Source organism: Onychomys torridus, chromosome 6, assembly GCF_903995425.1.
Source record: "Onychomys torridus chromosome 6, mOncTor1.1, whole genome shotgun sequence".
NCBI lineage: Eukaryota > Metazoa > Chordata > Mammalia > Rodentia > Cricetidae > Onychomys > Onychomys torridus.
The window spans coordinates 115,286,258-115,297,484 of record NC_050448.1 but is presented as its reverse complement, the minus strand read 5'-3'; the positions used below and the strand labels follow the sequence as shown (position 1 = coordinate 115,297,484).

General features: G+C 36.8%; 1 non-coding gene across 1 annotated transcript; it reads left to right on the top strand.

Annotated features, from left to right (window-relative positions):
* The first annotated feature begins 1,019 nt into the window (after nucleotides 1-1,019).
* On the top strand, nucleotides 1,020-1,153 carry LOC118586471. The gene has a single exon (XR_004945355.1). It is a non-coding gene; the product is annotated as a small nucleolar RNA U109 (small nucleolar RNA).
* The last annotated feature ends 10,074 nt before the right edge of the window (nucleotides 1,154-11,227 follow it).

The window sequence follows — 11,227 nt, the reverse complement described above, 5'->3', positions numbered from 1 at the left end:
GATACAATACCAAGGTCCTTCACTTTCTTACAAATCAACACGGTGGATTTTAACTGAAAAATAATAAAAATGTATTTATTGGTGACTATGTTTAATGATCATTTATTTATTTTTTTATAAATATATTTATTTTATTATTTTTATACCGATATTTGTGTTTTAATTTTACATATCAGCCATGGGTTCCCCTGTCATCCCCCCTCCCGCACCCATCCCTGCCTTCCCACCAGCCCCTCCCCCCACTCCCATCTCCTCCAGGGCAAAGACTCTCAGCTGAAAACAACCTAGATGCCTGTCAACTGAAGAATGGATAAAGAAAATGTGGTATATATACACAATGGAGTACTACTCAGCAGAGAAAAACAATGACATCATGAGGTTTGCAGGCAAATGGATGGATCAAGAAAAAATCATCCTGAGTGAGGTAACCCAGACTCAGAAAATCAAACATGGTATGTACTCACTCATAGGAGGATACTAGATGTAAAACAAAGATGACTAGACTGCTACACAACTCCAGGGAGGCTACCTAGAAAATAGAACCCTAAGATCGTTTATTTCTTTGTGATACTTGGGTTATTATGTTGATATTTTATTTGTATGTTAATAAATAAACTTGCCTGGGGATAAGAGCTAAAAGTGAGCCATTTAGCAGAAGTATGGTGGTGGTGGTGGCATATGCCCTTAATCCGATCACATGGCAGGCAGAGTCTCTGGTGGTCAAGGATACAGCCAAGCAGTGACAAGAACTCTTAATCCCAGTACCAACCATAAAGACCTGGAGGTCTGTATAGACAGGCAGTGATGAGGAAGTCATGTGGTTGGGTATACAGCCAATGAGAAGGGAGAACAGAAAGACAATAAGAAGACAAGTTAGACATTAGAAGCTCTCTCAGGGAAGGACAGCAGCAAGTGGTAAGCTAAAGGCTATTCGCTAGTGCTCTGATCTCTTGGGCTTTTAACTTAGTATTTAGCTCTGTGTTTCTTATTTAATAAGACCATTTAGAATTTCATCTACTTTGCATGTGGACATGTCTGCCCCTCTTTTCTTTGGGAGTAGGAATGTATCCATAACATGCTACATTGATCAAGGAGTTATAGGGCTACCAACCTTACAGAACAGGTTGAGTAGTAGTATATTTCTCCTACATTAAAAAAAAATTTCATCTACAGGTTATGTATCCTACAGAATAATGACTAGCAACCAATGACTAGTAGAAAGCTTTCAAAGAATTTTTGTTAAAAATTTTAGATGACATAGCTTTGAAACAGAGATAATGGCATTCAGTTTTCATGTCTAGCATTCATAAAGTCTTTTGCATTTATAAAAATGTGTTGGATTGAGCTTATTTTCTATGCAAAGAATTTCACATTCAAAATAAGCGATAAGGCTTTGTCAACTCCTACATTTGAGTATAGTTCTTACTGTGTGTTTCCTTTGCAAGCTCAAGGACAGAGACTAAAATCTAAACTGATTAGGACCAGCATATTGTTTTCTACCATGTTTCCTTCTGTGTGATCTGTGTATGCCATTTATTCATTTACTTGACATGCATTTTCAAAGGCCCAGTGATATGTAATGTTTCTTGTAATGAATAAAATAATTAAAAGAAAAATCCATTTTCCCATAGTAAATACCCACAACACAATACAGAATGCTTTGTGAAAAGTATTTAATTCAATGAAGATGGAACATTTTCTATTTTTGGTTGTGAACCTAGCCTTTAAGCGCTGAGCCATATCTCTAGTCCTATGGAACATTTTTAAAGAAGTAGAAATGGCATTTGAAATTCAGTCTAACACCTTGGCAGAGATATTCCATAGATGGCAGGGAAAGAGCATTGCCATAGATAAAAGAAACAGAGGAATTTATGGAAGCATCAGAATAGCATGGGATTCTTGAGGACATGGGTTACATCTGACTAATTACTGTATAGTCAAGTAAGCAGCTATGAACTACACTTTCTAGTTTATGGTTGCTTTAAATATCCTTTAAAAATATTGAGTCAACCCAGTTCTGGTACTGGAAGTCTTATTTAATGACAATAAAATGGCCAGTTCAAACTCTGAATCTCCCATTATTAGAAGCCTTTAGGATTGCTTTCATATGTTTTAGGATTTTCCACTGTACTCAGTTTCCATATCATCCAACAAATTCCCTTCATTTCCAGTTGTTGTCTCTCCCCACATAACGTCCCTCACCCTTATCTCCCTTCCTCCTCTGCACCTGACCCTGCTGCTCTCATCCCTACCTGCCATTAGTCTACCCCTAAGATCCATTCTAATTCCCTTCTTGTACTTTCCTCTGTACCTAACCTCTCCAGGTCTATGAACTGTAGGTGGTTATCATTTATTTAATGGCCAATATTCACATATAAGTGAATGCATACCATATTTATTTTCAGAGATTTTTTTCTAGTTCTATGTATTTGCCTGCAAATTTCATGATGTCATTGTTTTTAACACCTGAGCAACACTCCATTGTGTAAATGTACCACATTTTCTTTATCCATTTTTCTGTTGAGGGACATCTTTGTTTGTTTGTTTTGTTTGGCTTTCAAGTTTCTGGCTATAATGAACAGGGCAGCAAAGAACTTGATTGTGCAGGTGTCCTTGTGGTAGCATGAAATATCCTTTGGCTATATGCCCAAGACTGATACAGCTGGATCTTGAAGTAGATCAATTCTCAACTGTCTGAGGAACCACCATATTGCATTCACATTAGCAAAGAGAGTCCTAGGGAAATTCCCAAACAATATCGGCTATTGTTAGAAAAATGGGTTGTTCTCTGCAAACTGACAGCAGGGCCCCATTGCTAAGAAAAACACCCACACATTGAACATAATGAAGACAAGCTGGAATCTACATGGAATCTTTCACCCATGTTTTAATACCTTTGTTGAGAGGAGGTACTCTGCAGGCTACCAAAAGAGAAACATAAGCACCAACTCAGCCTGCAAGATAAACTAGGCTAATGGTGGCACAGAAGTTGTGGGAATAGCCAGCTAATGTCTGTTTTGACTTAAGACCCACTCCAAGAGATGGAACCCATAGAGAACTTTGCTTGGGTGATCAAGAACCGGAGTCGGGACAGCCCAGAGTCCTAGGGTAAAACTGAACACAACTGGTCCAAAATACAAGTATCAATAAAATGACTTCTACTGATGTTTTGCTATACTCATATATTAATGCCTTGTTCCACCATCTGAGAGACTTCCTCTTCAGCAGATGGGAACAAATACAGAATTACAGAGACCCAGAACCAGGCATTATGGAGAGAGAGAGAGAGAGAGAGAGAGAGAGAGAGAGAGAGAGAGAGAGAGAGAGAGAGAGATTGGAACATTCATCTCTAAATGAGATGTCTCGACCCCTCCATCATCATAATAATCCCCTCAGAGTTCAGGGAACCTCTTGGAAGAGGAAGTGGAAAGAGTGTAAGAGCCAGAGAAGATAGAGGGAACCAGGAGAACAAGGTTCTCTGAATCAACTGAGCAAGGCTCATATGAACTCTCAGAAACTGAAGCAGCAAGCATGAGGTCAACATAAGTCTGCACCAGCTCCTTTGCATATATCTTACAGCTTTCAGCTTAGTATTTTAATGGGAAGGCCGCATGTGTAATTCTTGTACTTGCACTTGACTTGGGGTTCTTTTTGTTCTCTTGTTTTGCCTTGTCCAGTCTTGATTTGATGGTTTTTGTCTATCTTATTACATCTTATTTTATAAAAACAATATTGAGTTAATTGCAACATTCCAAAAACCAGTAATAGTTGCATACAGAGAGAATAATGGGATGTAATAATTAAAAGCACACAAAAGGACCTTTAGGAGTTTTATACAGCATCTATAGACATTTGTGTATGGGATGCTAAGCTGGGGAAGGTAGAGAACAAAAATGAGAGGACTGTGAAAGAACTTTGAGAATCCAGAGACTCCATAGTTAACAGTAACACAGGTGGATTTTTCATGAGTGGTATGCACAAGCATGGTCACCATGTTGCAGAATTTTACAGCATTAAAAGAAATCAAAGTAAACATTGGTCAAGGGGAAACCATTTGTATGGTCTAAATGTCAATATGTCATTCATTATATTTGCTGTACTTCCTAGCAGAGCAAAGAACACTCTTCTTGCATTTCCCTTTTAAGGTCCAGCATGATATTTGCAATTTAGAGCATCAGACTTTGCTTTAAGGCCCAGGAGTTGATCCTATCTTTGAGTGTGAGATCAGGCCATCCTAATGTAGAATCTCATGGGAGTCTTTAGGGTCACTTGCTTTCTATGCCTTCATGCTGCTGAACCAGCACTTAGAAGTTTCATTTCCATTGTGAAACCAATAAATCAGCATATGTTGCCGGAGGAGTTTTAACCTCGTAAGATGCAATCAAATTGCTCCGTCAAAGTGACTCCTGAAAATTGATCTGCACATAGCCTGTGAGAGGAATAGGATTTCAATGAATCTAAGGAAAATGGATCACTGATTTATAGAATAATGCTAAGTGGATCTTGCAGAATTGAGCAATGCTGTTGTACTTGGTTCTAAACATGCTTGTAAGAAACAGAGCGGGGAGAACTCTTACAATTGGTACAAATTTGTAAAGAAGAAATTATTTTAATTTTCTTCTACATGATTTTATATTTCAATCAAGGAGGAGCCTGTAAATAATATGGACAAAAGAGAGATTATCAAAAGAAAAAGTCAAATTTTTATATTATATCCATATGGGAAATGCTCATTGGTCAATAAGTCATGGAATGGTTAAAGTTCGTGTTATACAGTATCAAATAAATGACAGTGAAATTGTCATGGACAGGCCAAGACAAGGGACTGAAGGTCTAGGGGCTTCCAAATGCAGGGATATAAATATGTAAGTGAATTATAAGGACCAACTGTAACAGCTTACTGTGGAGACTCTCTTGTGCTTAGCCTAGCATAGGGCTGTTGCTAGAGATTAACTTCTGCCTCTCATGCTAGAAAAGGAGATGGAGACTCCCTAAGCAAAGGACAGAGGTTGGAGAATCTTTCTTGCATCTGCTTCTTCTCAACAGCCTTTGGTTCACAGTCATCTGTGTGTTTTAGAAGCAGATATCTTGTTGTCTCTTGTTCCTTCAGCACTGGGATCATCATGCTTGCTGACATATTGTTTCAAAGTTACCTTCATGACAGCAAAAATGTTCACTGTCTCTAATCAGTGTGAAAAGAGGTACAAAATGTACCTACAATTCCCAGAATACTTCCTTTTGTGCTTTACATGGCACACTATTGTTTCTTTCTCTCGCTATTTAAACAATGTGCCTTTGTCCTGATTTTTCTGACTTACACTAATTATCCATAAAAATTCGCACCATAATTGAGTCTTTGAATAACACTACATGTGTTTTAGCATATTATTTTCATCTTTCAAAGTTTATTTCAAAATGAGCAATAGAATTTGCCAATGTACAATTTCTCAACCTACTTCACTTCAATTCTGTCTTATTCTTTGTATAGCAGCCCCACAAGAGGCTTCATGTTTTCATTTCCAGAGGAGGGAAAAGGAGCTGTAAGAGGGAGAGAGACAGAGACAGAGACAGAGACAGAGACATGAAGGTGGATAGGTAGGAATAGGGAAAGGATTTGTAAGTAGTTGGAAAATGGGGAAGAATATATTAAAATATCAAATTCTTAAAAATTAATTATATTAATTATTAATTAATAATATTTCATTTCCCTCTCTCTGCTTGAACATCAGGAGACCAAAGAGAAAAAAGCACTTCTCCTGGCATCCTGTTTCCCTCTTTGAGGAAGCAGTATTTACCTTATTAATTCAATCAGACAGAGATTAGCCAGGTAACCTCCCTAAAGTCTATGTTCGTTAGGCAAAGTTATCATATACACAGGAGAAGCAGCATGCCTTTGTCTCTGCACTATTTCCTCAGCCTTGCATTAACAAACTGTTTTTCAGCTTCATTGATTAGAATAAGGTGACTATGAAGTCAATGGAGTAATTGTGGATTTCACATCAAAGAAAAACCAGTGAATTTTAACTGCTGAAATCATCGAGCAATGTCTGAAGCTTATGAACATGAGGAATCAATCAGAGATTGAGAATTCTAAGAATAGCATTGTCCCCTTTCTTACAGAATTTAGCACCAATTTCTCCCCTCTTCTTCTGCAGAACACCATATAAAATGTAATCTGAGAATGTTTTGCTAAACTAACCATCCAGTTGCTTCCCATTTCTACGCCTCTATAGAATTGAATCCAACCCTATTGTGTGTCGGATCATCAGCAACAATCCTCGCTTTCAGAGTTTTGTGTTGTTATGAATAGAAAATAATAATTGCTTCTTTTTGTTGTTATCACCAGCTCGTGTAGTGTTCAAATATAATGATTGCTAAAAAAATAAATGGGTAAAGGGAATTGAAAAATGAAACTAGTCATTAAAAAAGGGTGGTGAGCAAGTCTATCAAGACAGCTGCAATACATTAAATCAGAGTTTAATTGTTTCATAGTTTTTCTCAAAATTCTTAAGGGGGAATTGTTGGCACTTTGGAACGGAAAGGGCAAGCTGTGCTAGGCATTTTCAATTATTCCAAACTTCCCTACATTCATTTTTGCTCCACATGATTACTGGTGCTCACAGGGAAATAGTGGAGATGGCCCAGTCCTTGGTTGCAATACTGTCAAAGTACTTTGTGCCTTTGATCTTGATATGTAACTGTGGAATGGACTTTTCTAGGGAGGAGATAAAAGAATGTCTTCTCCTATCACTTTGCCTAATTTTCTTTTTGTTCTTACCATACGTGTGTTTATAGAGTATGCCTATGAGTGTTACAATTAAGAAAATGTTGGGAATACTGGAGATTGCATTCAGGGCCTCAACTCAGACTAGCAGCTGTTCTACCCTGAGTTATATCTTCAGTGGAGCTTTTATTTTGAGATAGGGGTCTCACTAAGTTGCCCACTATGTGCTTGAGCTCACCCTAGCCCAAGTAGACTCTAAACCTGCCTAAATTTCTCAAGTAGCTAGAATTACAAGACTGTATCACCAAGCCCAAGTCCTAATGCCACATTAATTACAAGGTGGGGTCTTTAGGAAATAATGAGGCTGTGAGATTGGTCCTATTATTAAAGCACTTGAGGAGGTGGCTCTATTATTTCTGTCCCTTCTGCTTTCTGAAGGCATTGTGTTCAGCCCTCCAAAAGGCTCAGCAATGAAGTGATCTCTTGGAAACAGAGAGTAGCTCCGTATGAAGCAGAGGCAATGCTGATCCCTCAAACTTTCTATCTGCCAGAAATAAAATAATACATAAATACCTTCATATATTTTATGAGTGTCCAGTATGTGACATTTTGTTATGGTGTCAAGAATGCATTATAACACCCATACCAAATGAGACATTTGGCTTTTAAACACCATATACTATTTTAATTCAACATTATACAGAAAATTATTTAGCTTAATCAAATTGTCTCTCCATCTACTAGTATTCCCAATCAGTTCTCTTATTGTTATACAGAGCAATTAAACAATAGAAGTCATGAAATTCTTTAACAAAAAACAGCCAGCACTTTTCAAAGCCCCTTATTGTGACTTCTGGAGCAGTAGGCTGAAAAATATTTAGATATATGAAGGTCTGTGAGTCCCTGAGCAAATTTAGGGTTACAGTTACATTTATGAATGAATACTTATATCATATATAACCACTGATGATTTCAAACTACAGTTAACACTTCCATGCATTCTGATATCTCATGAGAACATATGACATAATCACACTATTCTTTTACATGTTATAAACAAAAATAATAAAAATATGAAGAAAGAGCTGCAGGGCACTTAAATGGCCTAGCATTCCCAAGCAGTACCCGACATGGAAAGGTGTGACTATTGAGCTAAGAGCCAGTCAGTACACAATGTCTTTCATGTCACTGTAACAATGATACTATCAAAATTGTTCCTGATGCAGTGTTCTAATCAGGTGCTGTTTGAACTAGAATGAACTATTCATTATATAATCTCTCTCTTACTTACAAAGACTTTCAGAACAAATATTTTGACTTTTATGTCAAATTCTGTGATTATTATAACCACTTCTAAAAATAAGAATTTAACCTAACTCAGTTTGATTTAATAGGTAATTAAGATAATACTAGAACTACACACCTTATGGGAAGAATAAAGGAAAAATGTTCAACATATGTGCCATAGATCATTGTAGCAGAAGGTTAAGTCATGACTTACCGGCTTGGGACATTTGGGGAACAGGGAAACACCTACAGAAGTGTCCTTAAGGACAGTGGGCTGAAGCACTATTCAGTCTTTGTGCAATCTACAAATTCCCGTGGAAAGGCCACAAGTCACAACAATCCAATGCCAGTAAAATAATAAGAAATAAAATGTCATATTGATAGAAGATGTTTTTTATAGAATTCTACACAAGCTAGAAAGTATAAGATATGATAACAAGATTTGAAAAAGAAAGTCAGTTCTGCAGGGAAAAGAAAAGGAGCTCAGACTAGATAAGAAATGAAAAAATCATCACACAGAACCCTGAGTAATTGGAAAACAGAGCTGCGTAACTCGAGGAGAGCAGAGATATAAACAAAATGTAAAGCTGAGAATTTAAGGGGGGATTTTAAATTAGAAACTGAAGACAAACTGGGAGTATTTTCTGGGGCCTGACATAAGTGCACCTACAGTATTGAAAACTCTGAAATTAAATACATTGAAAATTCAGAAGTCAAATACTGGAACAGGGGTTAAATTCAGTGAATAATAAATAGTGTTTAATAGTTCCATTGAGACATTTTCCTTTAACACTGGGTTATTTTTAATTGTTCTAACTAAATTTAACTTCAGTTTGAATGAAAAATAGCTATAAAATTATCAAATTTAAAGACTGAGATGAGTCTCTTAATTGGTCTCCATATCAACAGGATGATCAGAGAGCTACTGAATGAGGTGTAGACTCAGTGCATTTTGAGACAATGCAGTAAAGTATTTCACAATAGCAAAGAAATTGATCCAGTGAACTTTTTAGGCCTAGAGGTGAACACAGGAGAATAAATCCTGCACAGCATGCCCAAGAACAGAAATCCTAGAGAAATTCAACAACTTCCATGTTAAAGACAAATGGTTTTGTGAGTCAACAAGGATATTTACAGTCAAGCTGATAGCAAAAGACAAGAAAGAAAATCAAGAGCGTATGATTAGACCAATGGCACACTGTATTAGAGTGAGATATCATTAAGTATATTGCATCTCTGCTCCATTCTGTTTCACACTCTTTGATGCTTGCATTCCAAGATCACTACAGTGTCAAAAAAATGAAATGTTCAACATCTAGGGGTGAAGCCTTGTGAAATTCTCCTCATCTCTGATGGCATGTAGACTGGTGTAGACACCACGCAGGTCTTTCTTGAGCAATCGTTGTGTTATGATTTCATGAGTATAGCTCTCTGTCACATCTAAAAAGTACTCTCTCAGGGGGTCCTGGTTCACTGGCTCTTACAGTCTTTTCACCATCTCCTCCACCATGAACCCTGATCCTTAGATGTTGTAGATATACTGATTTGAGACTGGACACCCAACAGTCACTTACTCTAGGCATTTTGAAAAGTTGTGGGCCTTTGTAATAGCAGCCAACTCCTGTGAGTTACAGGAGGAGACAGAAGAGTGGAAATGATGTAAATACAGTGTACTCATGTATTAATTCTCAAAAAGTAAAAAAATAAATGAGATGAAGTGATTTATTTTTATTCATTTATTTATTTATCTATTTATTTGTTTAATTTATTTATTTTAAAGCCCAAAGCAGGAAGGGTAGACACCATAACTGTCCATATGTAATTATTTAAGCTCAATCCCCATGATCTAAATGATCAAGGAAATATAATCTTTCCATATGCACAGAAAAGTAGTATATTGATGTGACAATCGTCACTGTTGCCTTAGTAAATTACTAGGTTCTCAAATGTCAACTGATACTTGGAGCTTTTCCCTGTTTCTGATTACTTGTGGCAAGGAAAGAAAACTTAGCTGTGGAATAAGCTTGGAGACTCATCAACAATGTCTTCACTGTAGCTCTAAAAGTATCTGAGCACAGCCAGGTAGGGTCTGAGCAATGGATGATAAATCAGTCTTTGGGGGAAGAGGTGGTCCACAAAACTTGGCTTATTAAATCCCAGTTGTCAGAATCAATTAGCATACAGTGTGTTTCTCTCAAATATACCACCCAGTAGTTCACTGTACCATTCAAGATGCATAATTTGGCCTCTAAAAATTATCAATAGAATCAGCCATGGGAGACTTTGCCTTGCAGGTGGTGGGAATGGGGAGAGTGTTGGGGGAGAAGGTTCAGGGGTAGGAGGAAGGCAGACAGGGGAATCTGTCATTGGTATGTAAAATGAATAGAAAATCTCTTAATAAAATATATGGAAAAATTATCAATAAATTTACCAATGTAATCTGAGACTGTGGTAGAGGTTGTTCTATCACAAGAAATGATATATTACTTAAAATTCAGTATTTGTCTCCAATACAAACTCACTTCTGCTAATTGTGGGTTTCAACTTTAAGCTAGCTCTCCTACAGCTCACATCTTCATTACACAAAACAGCAAATTTCTAAATTTAGATACTCAGGGTCAGTATCCTACTTGTACAAAAAGCATATTGTAGTTCCCAGGTATTTCATTGTTTAGAAGGGAAAAAAGCTAGTAAATAAAGGTGTAAACACAACTCTCTGTGATATTGAGAAGGGGGAGGGAAAGAGAAATGGGGAGGGACCTGGAAATACAGTCAGATAAGAGGACTGCAGTAATGACCCAATATGAGCACACACCCCATTATGGCCAGTGTTTGTCAATTGTAAGGTCATGGTCCAAGCTCAACTGCCAAATAAGGGTCCTGTGAGGAGACAAAGAAACAGCATGTTGCACAATATATAGAAAACAAGAATAAAAGGAGATATGACATCTAGAAATAAGAGTAAAGAAAAAGAACAATAAGGAGTAACAAAATGAATTTTAAACTCAGTCCTATATTTTCCAGTCTTAGCCATTTCTAAGCATTTTTATTACTGAGATTAAAAAAGATTGATGTTATACTAGTTCAATCACATAAAAATATATACATGATGAGTATGTATGCACCTGTTGAGCATAAAAAACACATTATAATTATGTATATAAGTAAAATCAAAGATAAAATATTAATAACATTTTTTAAAAATCAAGATTTTAG